At 42.8% G+C, this 12,965-nt stretch overlaps 1 protein-coding gene and 1 pseudogene across 4 annotated transcripts in view; both read left to right on the top strand.

Annotated features, from left to right (window-relative positions):
* The first annotated feature begins 2,279 nt into the window (after positions 1-2,279).
* LOC132002287 (proline-rich protein 11-like) lies at positions 2,280-3,403 on the top strand (annotated as a pseudogene).
* Positions 3,404-7,761: 4,358 nt separating this feature from the next.
* CLCC1 (chloride channel CLIC like 1) overlaps positions 7,762-12,965 on the top strand; it is a 28,466-nt gene continuing 23,262 nt past the window's right edge. For 3 of the 4 annotated variants that reach the window (XR_009399562.1, XM_059375615.1, XM_059375613.1), the window contains exons 1-2: positions 7,762-7,869; positions 9,731-9,835. The gene's annotated coding sequence lies outside the window, so the exon portion shown is untranslated. The remainder of the gene's footprint in view (positions 7,870-9,730; positions 9,836-12,965) is intronic. The other variant, XM_059375616.1, reaches the window with a different exon arrangement.

Below are 12,965 nucleotides of genomic sequence, written 5' to 3'. Positions count from 1 at the left end.
ATCCTAGAACCCTGAGATCATCACCTGAACCAAAAACAGATGCTTAACCAAGTGAGCCACACAGGCATCCCCACCAACCCCCGCCCAATCGATTTCTTGAATTTTTTTTTTTTAAGATTTTATTTATTACCTTGACAGAGACAGAGAAATCACAAGGAGTCAGAGAGGCAGGCAGAGAGAGGAGGAAGCAGGTTCCCTGCTGAGCAGAGAGCCCAATACGGGGCTTGATCCCAGGACCTTGAGATCATGACCTGAGCCGAAGGCAGAGGCTTTAACCCACTGAGCCACCCAGGCGCCCCTTGAATTTCTTTCTAAAGTTCTACTGGATGCCTGGCTAGCTCAGTTAGCGGAGTGTGTGACTCTTGAACTCAGGGTTGTGGGTTCAAGCCCCACATTGGATGTAGGGATTACTTAAATAAAATAAAGTTCTACTGACTTCTCTCTCTCTCTTTTTTTTAAGATTTTATTTATTTATTTGACAGAGATCACAAGTAGGCAGAGAGGCAGACAGAGAGAGATGGCGGGTGGGGGGGAGGGAGAAGCAGTCTCCCTGCTGAACAGAGCCTGATTCAGGGCTGGATACCAGGACCCCGAGATCATGACCTGAGCTGAAGGCAGAGGCTTAACCCAAGCTACCTAGGCACCTCTACTAACTTACTTCTTAACCCTTGGGCAACTGCCTAACTTTTATGTGTTTCCTGTCTCTCTTAATCAAGATCTAGGGAACTTTCCATCCTGGATATATTGTGAAAGTTGATTAATAAAAGCCCCGCAAAATATGTAAATTGCAAGTTAGACAAAAAATATGTTGAACTGAGTGCTTTAGAAAGAAACGAAATCTAATTAGTTGTGTACGTTCAGCAGATACACAGTTTTCCTACATTTGCAGAGGGGAATTCTGCTAAAATTATGCCACCGTCTCCTCTTTAGTTTACTTATCATGCTTAATTTCATACATTCTAGATATTAACAGCAGGTCATTAGTATTAAGTTTAAAACTAGGAAAAAAAGGGGCGCCTGGGTGGCTCAGTGGGTTAAGGCCTCTGCCTTTGGCTTAGGTCATGATCCCAGGGTCCTGGGATCGAGCCCCACATCGGGCTCCCTGCTCGGCAGTGAGCCTGCTTCCCTTCCTCTCCCTCTGCCTGCCTGTCTGCCTCCTTGTGATCTCTGTCAAATAAATAAATAAAATCTTCAAAAAAAAAAAAAAAACTAGGAAAAAAAGGCATTTCTTGATATAGACCAGCTCAACTTTATGGTTAAAAAAAAGTTCATAAAATTATTCCACCTTCAAGGAGAGAACTTTAAGATCCTCCTATACATGGGCTATGGAATTCATTTTGCAGTGCATTAGATAATAAGCACTAGAAATTATATACTTATTTTAATAAATATCCAATTACATATGTCCTTTTCCCCATGCCTCCATACTGTCTTCTCCATGGAGGTGAATAGATTCTTGGAGGCTCACATGAAAGAGAAAGTAAGAGAACTGAAGTATCTACATTCTCTGAACCCTTCTTGGTGGGGGTATGGGGAAGGAGAATAGAGCTGAGTGGGGCGCTGAAATTCTTAGCTCCTCCCCACAGAAGTGTCTGATTTAAATTTTATTTAAAAAATTTTTAGGGGTGCCTGGGTGGCTCAGTGGGTTAAATCCTCTGCCTTCAGCTCAGGTCATGATCTCAGGGTCCTGGGATCGAGCCCCACATCGGGCTCTCCACTCCTCGGGGAGCCTGCTTCCTCCTCTCTCTCTCTGCCTGCCTCTCTGCCTACTTGTGATCTCTGTCTCTCAAATGAATAAATAAAATCTTTAGATAAAATTTTTTTTTTAATTTTAATAGGCTAAATGACATAATCAACAGAGAAAATGCAACCCATGAAATGGGAGAAAATATTTGCAAGTCATGTATCTGGTAAGGGATTAATATCCAGAATATATAAGAACTACAGCACAAAAACAACCAAGAAACCAAAAGCAAAGTATTTGGATAGGCATTTTCCCAAAGAAAATAGAAGACAAATGACCAATAAACACATGAAAAGATGCTTAACACTACTCATCATTAGGGAAATGAAAATGAAAACCACAATGAGATACCACCACACACCCATTAGGGTGACTGTTACCAAAAACATAAGACAGTATGTTGTGGCAAGGATGTGGAGAAATTGAAACTCTTGTGTAATATTGGTGGCAATGTAAAATGGTGTAGCCACAATGGCAAGGGAGAAGCCACTACCCTAACTCCATCTAATAATCCACAAGCTCTTAGACTTAAATAATGCCCAAGTTCAAACAACAAGGGAACAAACCTAAAGGCCAAAGTGAAAAGATTACTCAAAAAAAGGGAATCCTCCCACTTCAGTTCAAGCTAATTATACCTCCCCCTCCACCACCGTCACCAGAAAGAGTGGTTATTCTTCCACAGATAACAATATCCCTTAGCAGAAGCTGGCTAAGATGAAACTGAAAATTCAAATTTCCCTATATCAAAGATACAGTAAATCTTAGGACAAAGAGTGTGGTCTATATACAACTGGTGCCAGAACTGCATGGCCCAGAATTCAGAAGTCTTGAGAGACATCATCTCTCCATCCTATTATTGCCACCAAAAACTTAACAGTCTAAAACAACAGTTTCACATTTTGGCAAGTGAATTCTGCAGACTCTGGGAGGCACTGAAGACCATCCTGGAGGACTCGTCCTTGTCCAAGTTGTGGTCAAATGGGTCACACAAGTGGTAAATTTACAAATGTGCCTGCCTGTGTTCTAACCATCCCTGGAGAATCCCCAGCTGGACTTCCTCCCATACTGCCACAGCCAGCTACCCACCTTCCTCCTCATCCATCTCTGCCTCCGCTCCCCCTGCCTCCTCTCTGCCTGTACTCCATCACCTGTGGCACCTGGGCTGCTCAGAAATTCTGACTGTACTAAAGAACATCAGAATGGACCATTAAAAACAAGATGGATCCATGCAGATAATAGTTAAAGATCTACTGTCTGAAATGAAAGAACACACGGTTTTGATGAAGAAATTTGTATCATCACCAGAGGCACAGCATTCACTAGTTACAGTCTCTGACCTGCGGTGTGTTATCCTGAAACCCAGCCCCAAATTGTTACCACTTGACTTCCGCATGTCTTAATTACTCCTGGTAAAAGCCAGATGGATCTGTGGAAACTACTTAGAAAAGTCAATGTTAAGAGGATCACAGGGGGAGCCCCACTTACCAATAAAGAAAATATGGAAACAGGAACTAGGCTGACTCCAGTGATGACCTCGAGGAGAAAGTTTCAGCACAGTCAGCCTGGAAGTCCGACTCAAACCCTGCCACTTTCTACAAGCAGCTTTGTTGAACAAAACTGATGCCAGCCCTGCCTGACTGCATGTGATGGTCCACAAAATACCAGATAAAATCACCCCAATCTTTTTTTTTTTTTAATGTAGTAGAGTTTGTATAAATAATTATACTCAAACAATTCCATTGGAAGTATTAAAGTATGTTTGGAGACCATTCATACTATGATATTAAGTGGTTTTGGACATTTTTTAGTTTACATGGTTGGTAAGAGAGCAGATGAGAAAATGCAATCCCCGAAGTGATGTTTATCCTGGGATTACTCTATTTAGGTTGGAGAAGTTGTTCAGATTTAACTAGATGGCTAATTTTTACTCAACAGGTACAGTTGTGACATTAAAAAATTAACCTGGTTGGGATGCTTGGGTGGCTCAGGTGGTTAAGTGTTGGTTAAGACTCTTGGTTTCTGTTCAGGTCATGATCTCATGGGTTGTAGGATCGAGCACTGCTTCTGGCTTCTTGCTCAGGAAGAGTCTGCTTGAAAGTTCTCTCTCTTGCTCCTCCCTATGCTTTCTTCCTCTCTCTAGAAATAAATAAATCTTAAAAAAAAAAAAGAAGAAGAAGAAGAAGAAGAAGAACAGGACAGAACCTGGTGCCCATTCATCTTGAGTATTCTTGGGTAATTAAAAAGAAAAGTATCGGGATGCCTGGGTGGCTCATTGGGTTAAAGCCTCCGCCTTCGGCTCAGGTCATGATCCCAGGGTCCTGGGATCGAGCCCCACATTGGATTCAGCTCAGCAGGGAGCCTGCTTCCTCCTCTCTCTCTTCCTGTCTCTCTACGTACTTGTGATCTCTGTTGGTCAAACAAATAAATAAAATCTTAAAGAAAAAAAAAAAGTATTTCAGAGCGCCTGGGTGGCTCAGTCTGTTAAGCATCTGCTTTCAGCTCAGGTCATGATCCCAGAGTCTTGGGATCAAGCCTTGCATCAGGTTCCCTGCTCAGCGGGGAGTCTGCTTCTTTCTTTCCCTCTGCCTGTCTCCTCCACCTGCTTGGGCCCTCCCTCACTTTCACTCTCTGTCAAATAAACAAATAAAATCTTTTAAAAAAGAGTATTTTAACCTGTAAGGCTAATGCATCCATTAAGTGCTACAAACTTAATCCATAAAAAAGGCCCTCTAGATTTTATTTTTGTTCAACTATAAATAGAGGTAAGACCACATTCAAACCCAATCATTTTCCAAAAGGATTTGAAGCAAAATGTCCAATGTGACCTTAAAAATTAGAATGTATCGGGGCGCCTGGGTGGCTCAGTGGTTTGGGCTGCTGCCTTCGGCTCGGGATCGAGCCCCGCATCGGGCTCCCTGCTCCGCAGGAAGCCTGCTTCCCTCTCTCTCTCTCTCTCTTTCTGCCTGCCTCTCTGCCTACTTGTGATCTCTGTCTGTCAAATAAATAAATAAAATCTTTAAAAAAAATTAGAATGTATCATTTCTAGCATCTTATGTAGTTGCTTATATCTGACTCACTGAAGTCTGAGATATTCCTTCCTTTGATATCTGCTGCCCACTTTCATGCAGCTAAGTTTCATGAGGACCTCCACATGACCTTTGTATTTTCCACAATGCCCTGAAGGATCTCTGAAGTCCATAGCAGATTCACCCTGAGCTCTAATTCCCTGTCCTCAACAGCCTGTTGAGTCAATAACGGTAATAATGCACACCTGTGTACGAAAACACTCTTCCCTGCTGGTCCAGGGTTGCCAGGTTTAACAATTATAAACACATGGCATGCAATCAAATTTGTATTTCAGACAAACAACAAATAACTTTTGAGTATAAATATGTCCCATTAATCAATGAATGGTTTCTTTTAGTATAATTATGTCCCAAATATTGCATGGGACATAGTTATACTAAAAAAAAATATTCAGTGTTCATCTGAAATTCAAATTTAACTGGGCATTCTGTGTTTTGTTTGGCAACCCTATATAAGTCCTACAAAATTGCCAAGTATTTCTGGGAGCCCCCAGTTAGATGTAAGTACTTAGCAGTGGACACTACTATAGCTTCAGCCAATATCACTATCACTGATCTGTTAAATATCACGGAGGAAAGGGAACTGTCACTAGGGTGAATGGGACTGAAGGCACAGGATTAGCTTTGAAGATGATAACGTCTACCGCATTTCCAAGAATAAGGATGACAGAACCTCACGGATACGAAATAAGGGGTTTTGACCTTCACTGAACTTTCTAGCCTGACAGGAAGCAGCTACATAGATGATACCCTTGGACTATACCCTGGTTAGCATAGGCTAAAAAAGATATTTTAGTAATTTCTCAGAAATTCCTATTTTTCTACAGATAAATATCGCTTTGAGATGCCAGATAGAGAGTTGTGGGAAGTCACTAGACTGGAAAGCGGAACTGGGGGTGATGTTTTGTTTTTATGAGACCCACATTTATGTTTACAACCCATTTATGAATGAGAATTAAACAGATAAGGAAGTTTAGAAACATATCTGATTGTAGTATTTTTTTTAACCCTCTAGCTACAGTTATAGTATGTGAGAATAAAGGGAATGGTCACTGAGAATAAAACATTTGAGCATCTGTAACAATATTTTATGGGGCACTTATAATGTTTGAAATATTAATAAACCACCTTGTATTGTCTCAGTTTAATTTAAACAATGTGATTTGATCATTCTTGTGGAATAATGGTTCATAAAAATGCTATTGAAATCTTAAAATATTTGTAAAGCTGCTATTGCCATTGTACCAGTATTTTTTTTTTTTTAAAGATTTACTTATTTATTTGACAGAGATCACAAGTAGGCAGAGAGGCAGGCAGAGAGAGAGGAGGAAGCAGGCTCCTCGCTGAGCAGAGATCTTGATGCGGGGGCTCAATCCCAGGACCCCAAGATCATGATCCCAGCTGAAGGCAGAGGCTTCAACCCACTGAGCCACCCAGGCACCCCTGCCATTGTACCAGTATTAAAATGAGTTCTACCTTGCATCTTTTACTAATTTTTATGACAGGTTTTATATTGTTTTCATTTCAGAATCCTGTAAATACTATGGCTTCATTAAACAGTTGCTAATCATATTAAAAAATGGCTCAGCCACTGTAGAAAACAATATGGTGGTTTTAAAAAAAATAGAATTACCATATGACCCAGCAATCCCACTTCTGGACATTTACCCCTCAAGACTGAAATCAGGGTTTGAAGAGGTATTTGCACACTCATGTTCACAGCAACTTTACTCACAATAGCCAAAAGGCGCAAGCAACCAAGAAGCCCGTAAGCAGATCAATGGATAAACACACTGTGGTACATAATACAATGAAATATTATTCAGCCTTTAGAAAGGAAGGAAATTTTGACAAGTTAGAATAGGGATGAGCCTTGAGAACATTAGGCTAACTGAAATGAGCCAGCCACAAAAAGACAAATACTTAAGAATCTAGTGAGGTCAAATTAACAGAGATGCAAAATAGAATGGTGGTTGCCAGGGGTCAGGAAGAGGCTGGGCTGGGGTGGGCCGGGAATGATGAGTTGTTGTTTACATGGGTAGAGTGTCAGTTTTGCAGGATAAAAATAGTTCTGGAGATGGATGGTGGTGATAGTTGCACAGTATGCTGTGATGACCCTGAACTGTATACTTAAAAATGGTTAATTAAGGTCATAACGTTTATGTCAGGTATATTTTAATTTTAAAAATTAGTACTAAGCAGCACACACAAGTGTACTGCATTACACACCGAATTTTAACACACTTTTAAATTTGTTGCCAAGAACTCTTGTGTACACTTCTCATTTCCTTCTAGTGTGGAAAATCTCATTTCCTCTCTGGAGAATGTCCTGAAATTGCAAAGCCAGCAGTTAAAGACAAAAGCAAAACGAAATTTATTATTTTCCAACTAAACCAGAGGGCTGCTCTTCCCTGTCGAGTCAATAACGGTAATAATGCACACCTGTGTACAATGCACACCTCCCCAAAATACGACTGGCTTTGTTGTTCATTATACCCTACTTTATTTTTTTTTTTTTAAGATTTTATTTATTTATTTATCTGACAGACAAGAGATCACAAGTAGGCAGAGAAGCAGGCAGAGAGAGAGGAGGAAGCAGGCTCCCTGCTGAGCAGAGAGCCCGACGCGGGGCTCGATCTCACGACTCTGAGATCATGACCTGAGCCGAAGGCAGAGGCTTAACCCACTGAGCCACCCGGGCGCTCTTATACCCTACTTTAAATAACTGATGCAAAGGTTACACATTCGGATCTACAAAATAAATCAATACTAAGATTTGTACATACTTGGCTCTGTACAATACTTGGCTTCCAGGTAAGATTTCAGCCCTGGCCTAAAGCAAGACCGCAGAGCCCGGCCCCGCCCCCTCGGCGGGCCAGTCCGTCGCGGGCCCGGGAAGGACGCCCAGCTGCACGCCGAGCGAGTCGATGAGGACGCGCGAGACGCCCCGCGCTCGGCGGTCCCTGCAGGCGCTCGCCATCTTTCCCAGTCGGCGGGTTAGGTGTCTGTCTTTCCCAGACGGAGGCGGAGTACCGATCCGTGAGTCAGCGCGGTCGGGTGTCTCTGTGGCGGGCGCGTTGCGGGTTCGGCCCCGGCGGGTTGGGCGGATGGCGGCGCGGCGCCGGGGAGCCCGGGGGCGCTGCCCGGGGCGGGGGCCGCGCTCTCGGGGGAGCTGCGGGGGCACTTAGCGGCGCTGCGGGTGCCAGCCTGAGCGGGCGACTGGCCGCCTTATCTTCGGGGGCAGCTGGGCTGCTGTCGCGTTACACGGTTCACAGAGCGGCCTGGGGAGAGGGACAAGCAAGTGCAAAGCCAGACCCGAGCGAACGCTGAATTGTGTGGGCTTTGGTTATTTCGGAAAACTTTACGCAGAATTTGAGCAAACGGCGTCAGCGGAATAGCTCGGTTGGCTGGAGTGAATGTTTTTTTTAAACTCCAAATCTTAATATGAATGTAAAAAGTTAGAGATTCAGATTTATGAGTGGGTGGTGAAAAACAAGAAGTATTTTCTCCGTGGCAGTGCCCATGAACGTGTGATCCCCAGTTTAGCGTCATCGTCCTCATCTGGGAAATTGTTAGAGGTGCCCATTCTCCAGTGTCAGAGCTCCGGCTCCCGCAAACTACTCAACACGGAAACGGACGAAATTGGGAACTCCTGGCTGTTGTGCCATGCAACTTCTGGGTTAATATAGAATTTGACTCGTTAGTCTTTCTCATTCACGTGTAATTCATCGAAATCAGATAATTTCTCTGTGCCTGTTTCCACTCAGCTGAGAGTTTGCTTGGAGATCTTTCTTGGTAGCTCTCCACTCAATGTACTTGTTTTCCTAATCTGTAAAATGAAGATAACTGTACTACTGCCAAGAGTTTTTGGAGAATTGAATGAATGAATGTATGTAACAGTGTTTGGCACATAGTAATCAAACACTAATGTGTGTGTGTGTGTGTATACACGCACACACACATATATATAACTAACATATAATGTATTATTTGTTTCAGGGGTACAGGTCTGATTCATCAGCCTTACACAATTCACGGCACTCACCATAGCACATACCCTCCCCAGTGTCCATCACCTAGCCACCCTATCCCTCCCACCCCCCTATTTTTGATATTAGTGTCAAAGCCTGAAGCAGATGAGAAAGGTGATTAAAAAGTAAGAACTAGAGGAGAGATCTTATTACTAACTGCCAAGTAGTAGAGTCACAGATGCCCTCCTTATCCTAACCAATGCGGGATGGTTACTTTTCCTAAACACTTTCAGAATGTTGTCTGTGGGCCAACATCTCTGCCATCACCAGGAGCTGTTAGAAATGCAGAATCTCAGGCCCACGTCGTACTTAATCAGAAGCTGTTTTTTAACAAGATCCCTGGCAGGTTTAGATGCAGTTTTATCTGGAGGAAGTGTGAGATCAGCTGTAAGAATTCTCAAGGAGTTCCAGCCTTTAATCAGTGACCAAGGGATTTTGTCAGGAGACTTGAATTTGAAGCTGTTCCACTTCTGCCTCACCTCCTGATCTTCCATCATTTCTTCAGCTCCTAGTCCTGGATAAGTTTTGCTTCTGCTGATCATTATTGGAGAAAGTAGTGAGCCTAATAACATGACTGTGAAAGTCATAGTCAAAACTCAGCTGCTTGAAAAGTTTTTTTTTTTTTTTTAAAGATTTTATTTATTTATTTGACAGACAGAGATCACAAGTAGGCAGAGAGGCAGGCAGAGAGAGAGAGAGGAGGAAGCAGGCTCCCTGCTGAGCAGAGAGCCTGATGTGGGGCTCCATCCCAGAACCCTGGGATCACGACCTGAATTGAATTGAAGGCAGAGGCTTAACCCATTGAGCCACTCAGGCGCCCCTTGCTTGAAAAGTTTTTGATTCATCTCCTTTTGTATAATGCTCCCTAGGGAACTGTTTTCCGTGATCTCCATTCCCACGTGGCAACTTACCTGACACACAGTGACACTCCTGGTTTTCCAGTGGAACATTTCACCGTCTTCTTGATACTGGTGGTAAGGTGAACTTTGACAGCTTCTCTTCTTTTTGCTTTAGAACCTTTCTTTCCAACCCTCCTTATTCATTTCTGTTTTGACGGAATGTAAAACCTTGTTGCCTCTGGAAAGCCTTTTCTGTAGCCTTGATTTCATATGCTGCCATCTTCTCCAAGCTTCTGCTCAGTTCAGAGACTCCCTTTACCAACTTAGTTCTTCACTGCTTAAAATTAGGCTTCTCCCTGTCAATGGACTAAGCTATCCAATGGCTTTCTCCTGCACCAGACTTAATTTTTTTCAGCTTCTCTAAACTGTTGTTGACTAATGCCTCTTTCAAATGAAGCACCTCTTGGTTTCTATACACTGCATTTTTTACCTTTTGTTCTGCTCTCATTAGTCTTAACTGCCTTCTCTTGGGTTTCAGTCTTCTCAAGGCTTTATTCCTTAGTTGAACACCCCCTCCCCCCCCAATATTCAGTCATCCAGTATTTCACTCTCTAGAGCTCAACAGGGATCCTAGGATACTTTTCCCACCGTTATTACTGCTTAGTATTTTGGTTTTACTTTTGGCGGGGGGGGGGGGGTTCCTTTTTTTTTTTTTTTTTTAACTTAAATTCAGTTAATTAACATATAGAGTATTACTAGTTTCAGAGGTAGAGTTGAATGATTCATCAGTTGCATAGAACACCCAGAGCTCATTCCATCAAGTGTCCCCTTAATGCTTGTCACTCAGTTACCCCATTCCCACATCCCCATCATCCAATTCTCTTTCCCAACCCCCGAACACCCTCCTCCCCTCCAGCAACCCTCAGTTTGTTTCCTATGCTTAAGAGTCTCTTATGGTTTGTCTTGCTCTCTGATTTCATCTTGTTTTATTTTTCCCTGGTTTATTTCTTTTAGTAACCAGAATCATGCTGTATGTATTATTCTTTGATGTGCTTGTTGGAGATATTCTCAGCCTAGCACACTCCTTTTATCCATTATATATTCCACAGAATTAGTATCACTGTTTGGGTTGCTTCATTCTGCTGTTACAATTATGCCAACTTTTATGCACAAACTTGAGCATAGGGTCTAGAATTTGAGGGGAAGAGTGCCAGTTTGAGCCCTTGGCAGTCTGAGCTTAAGGCATGTTGACTTGGCATTGAGCAGGTGACAGGCCATACATGCTGACTTGGGCAGGAGGGCGGTTGGACTGTGAATTTGGGACCCACAGGCTAATGGTATATTTGACAAGGACATGGCTAGTTTTGCTTTTAACTTTTGTTTTCTGGGAAACTGTGTCTCTTCTATTCTAAATGAAAGCCTCCCTAAATAGAGTATTCTTAGCTGTAGATTTTTTCCTTTTAGCAGTTGGAATTTGTCATGCTGCTCCCTTCTGATGTGCAGAGTTTCTGGTGAAAAACCCACCGATAGCCATCTGGGGTTTCCCTTGTATGTCACTGCTTTCCTTTCTCTTGCTGCTTTTTAAAATTCTCTCTTTATCACTGCTTTTGGCCATCTTATTTTCTTTGTGTCTTGGTGCAGACCTCTTTAGGTTGGTTTTGTTGGGGACTCTCTGTGCCTTCTGGGTCTGGATTTCTCCTTCCTTCCCCAGATTCAGGAAGTTTTTAGTTATTATTTCTTCAGACAAATCTTCTGCCCTCTTTTCTTGCTCTTCACCTTCTGGAATCCCTATCATGCAACTGTTAGGCTTGACAGTGTTGCTGAGTTCCCTGGGTCTGTTCTCATTTTTTGTGTTTTTTCCCCCTCTCATCTGCTCAGCTTGATTACTTCCTATTACTCTGTCCTTCAGATTGCTGGTCTGTCCTTCTACTTCCTCTTGTTTGGTATTTATTCCAGGTGGTCTACTTTTATTTCCACTTAGTGAGTCCAGTAGCTCTAATTGGTTCTTTTTTACATACCCTATCTCTTGGTGGAGGGTCCTGCACTCTTTTCTCAAGTTCAGTGAGTATCATTATGAGCATTACTTTAAATTCTCTGTCACATGTATTTCTTATCTCTACTGGACATAGACCTTTTGGTGTGATTTTGTTCTGCTCATTCATTTGAGACGTACTCCTCTGTCTCTTCATTTTATCTATTACTGTGTCCGTTTCTTTGTGTTGGGAGAGTTAGCTATGTCTCCTGCATTTGAAGTAGTGGCATTATGAAGAAGAGGTCCTGCAGTCTCCTTTCACCAGAAAATAGTGCTTCAGGGGTGTCTCTTATGTGTGTTGCTACAGGGGTGTCCTGCCATCATGGCAAAGCTGTGTTTCCCTTCAGTCCAGTCTGTGATGGCTCTTTGCCTGTTGTGGGTAGAGTCTGGTGCCTGTGTTGTTAGTGGACTGGTCCAGGGCTGCCTTGGAGTTGAGTTGAGTAGGACCAGGTGTTTGCCAGAGATAAAGTAGCACCAAACTGCAGGGTGCTTTCCCTGCATTGTGCCCTGAGAAGCTTTTGTTGGTGGGTGGGGCCTGCAGTTAAACCAGCTGCTTGCCCCCAGACCAACTGGGGTCGCAGTCAGACTGGTGTGTGTGGTTATTTTCCCCTCCCTGGAGCAGGATTCACTTTGGAGAAGTGCTGGCCCTTGTCTGGGCTGCTTGCACGCTGTCAGCCTTTGGCGCTGCTTTGATGGCATCTTACCAAAAGCAGTGGGAGGGGGTGGGTCTGCTTCACTGTTGCCTCTTGCCTATGTCAGGCTGTGGAGAGTCTGTTCTGCCAGCTTTCCAGTTGTTTTCTGGGTTATTTATCTGGTTTTACATTTTTAAACAATAAAGGTTCTGAGGTTTGGGGTTTTTGGTTTTTTTTTTTTTTACTGTCAGTAGTTGACTTCATTTATCAATATACTTAACCAGTTCCTTTGCTCATCATTGTATCTTTTATTCACACCTTTTCTTGTTGAGTTTAAACTTCTTTAATATGTCAAGAGTCTATGGGATGGAGACTTTCTTAGTCTTTTTATGTCTGAAGAAATCTGTAAGTTTGCTATGGCTGCCATAACAAAATGCCATAGACTGATGTCTTAAACAACAGAAATTTATTTCTGTTGTTTAAGATTCTGGAGGGAAAAGATTCTGGAGTCTGGAAATCCAAGATGAAAGTGTCAGCAGAGTTGGTTTCTTCTGAGGCCTCTCTAAGCTTGTAGATGGCTGCCTTCTCCTTTCTCACACCG

This window comes from Mustela nigripes, chromosome 14 (genome assembly GCF_022355385.1).
Source record: "Mustela nigripes isolate SB6536 chromosome 14, MUSNIG.SB6536, whole genome shotgun sequence".
NCBI classification, from domain to species: domain Eukaryota; kingdom Metazoa; phylum Chordata; class Mammalia; order Carnivora; family Mustelidae; genus Mustela; species Mustela nigripes.
Note: the sequence above shows the minus strand (reverse complement) of the source record. Positions and strands in the feature narration are given on the sequence as shown.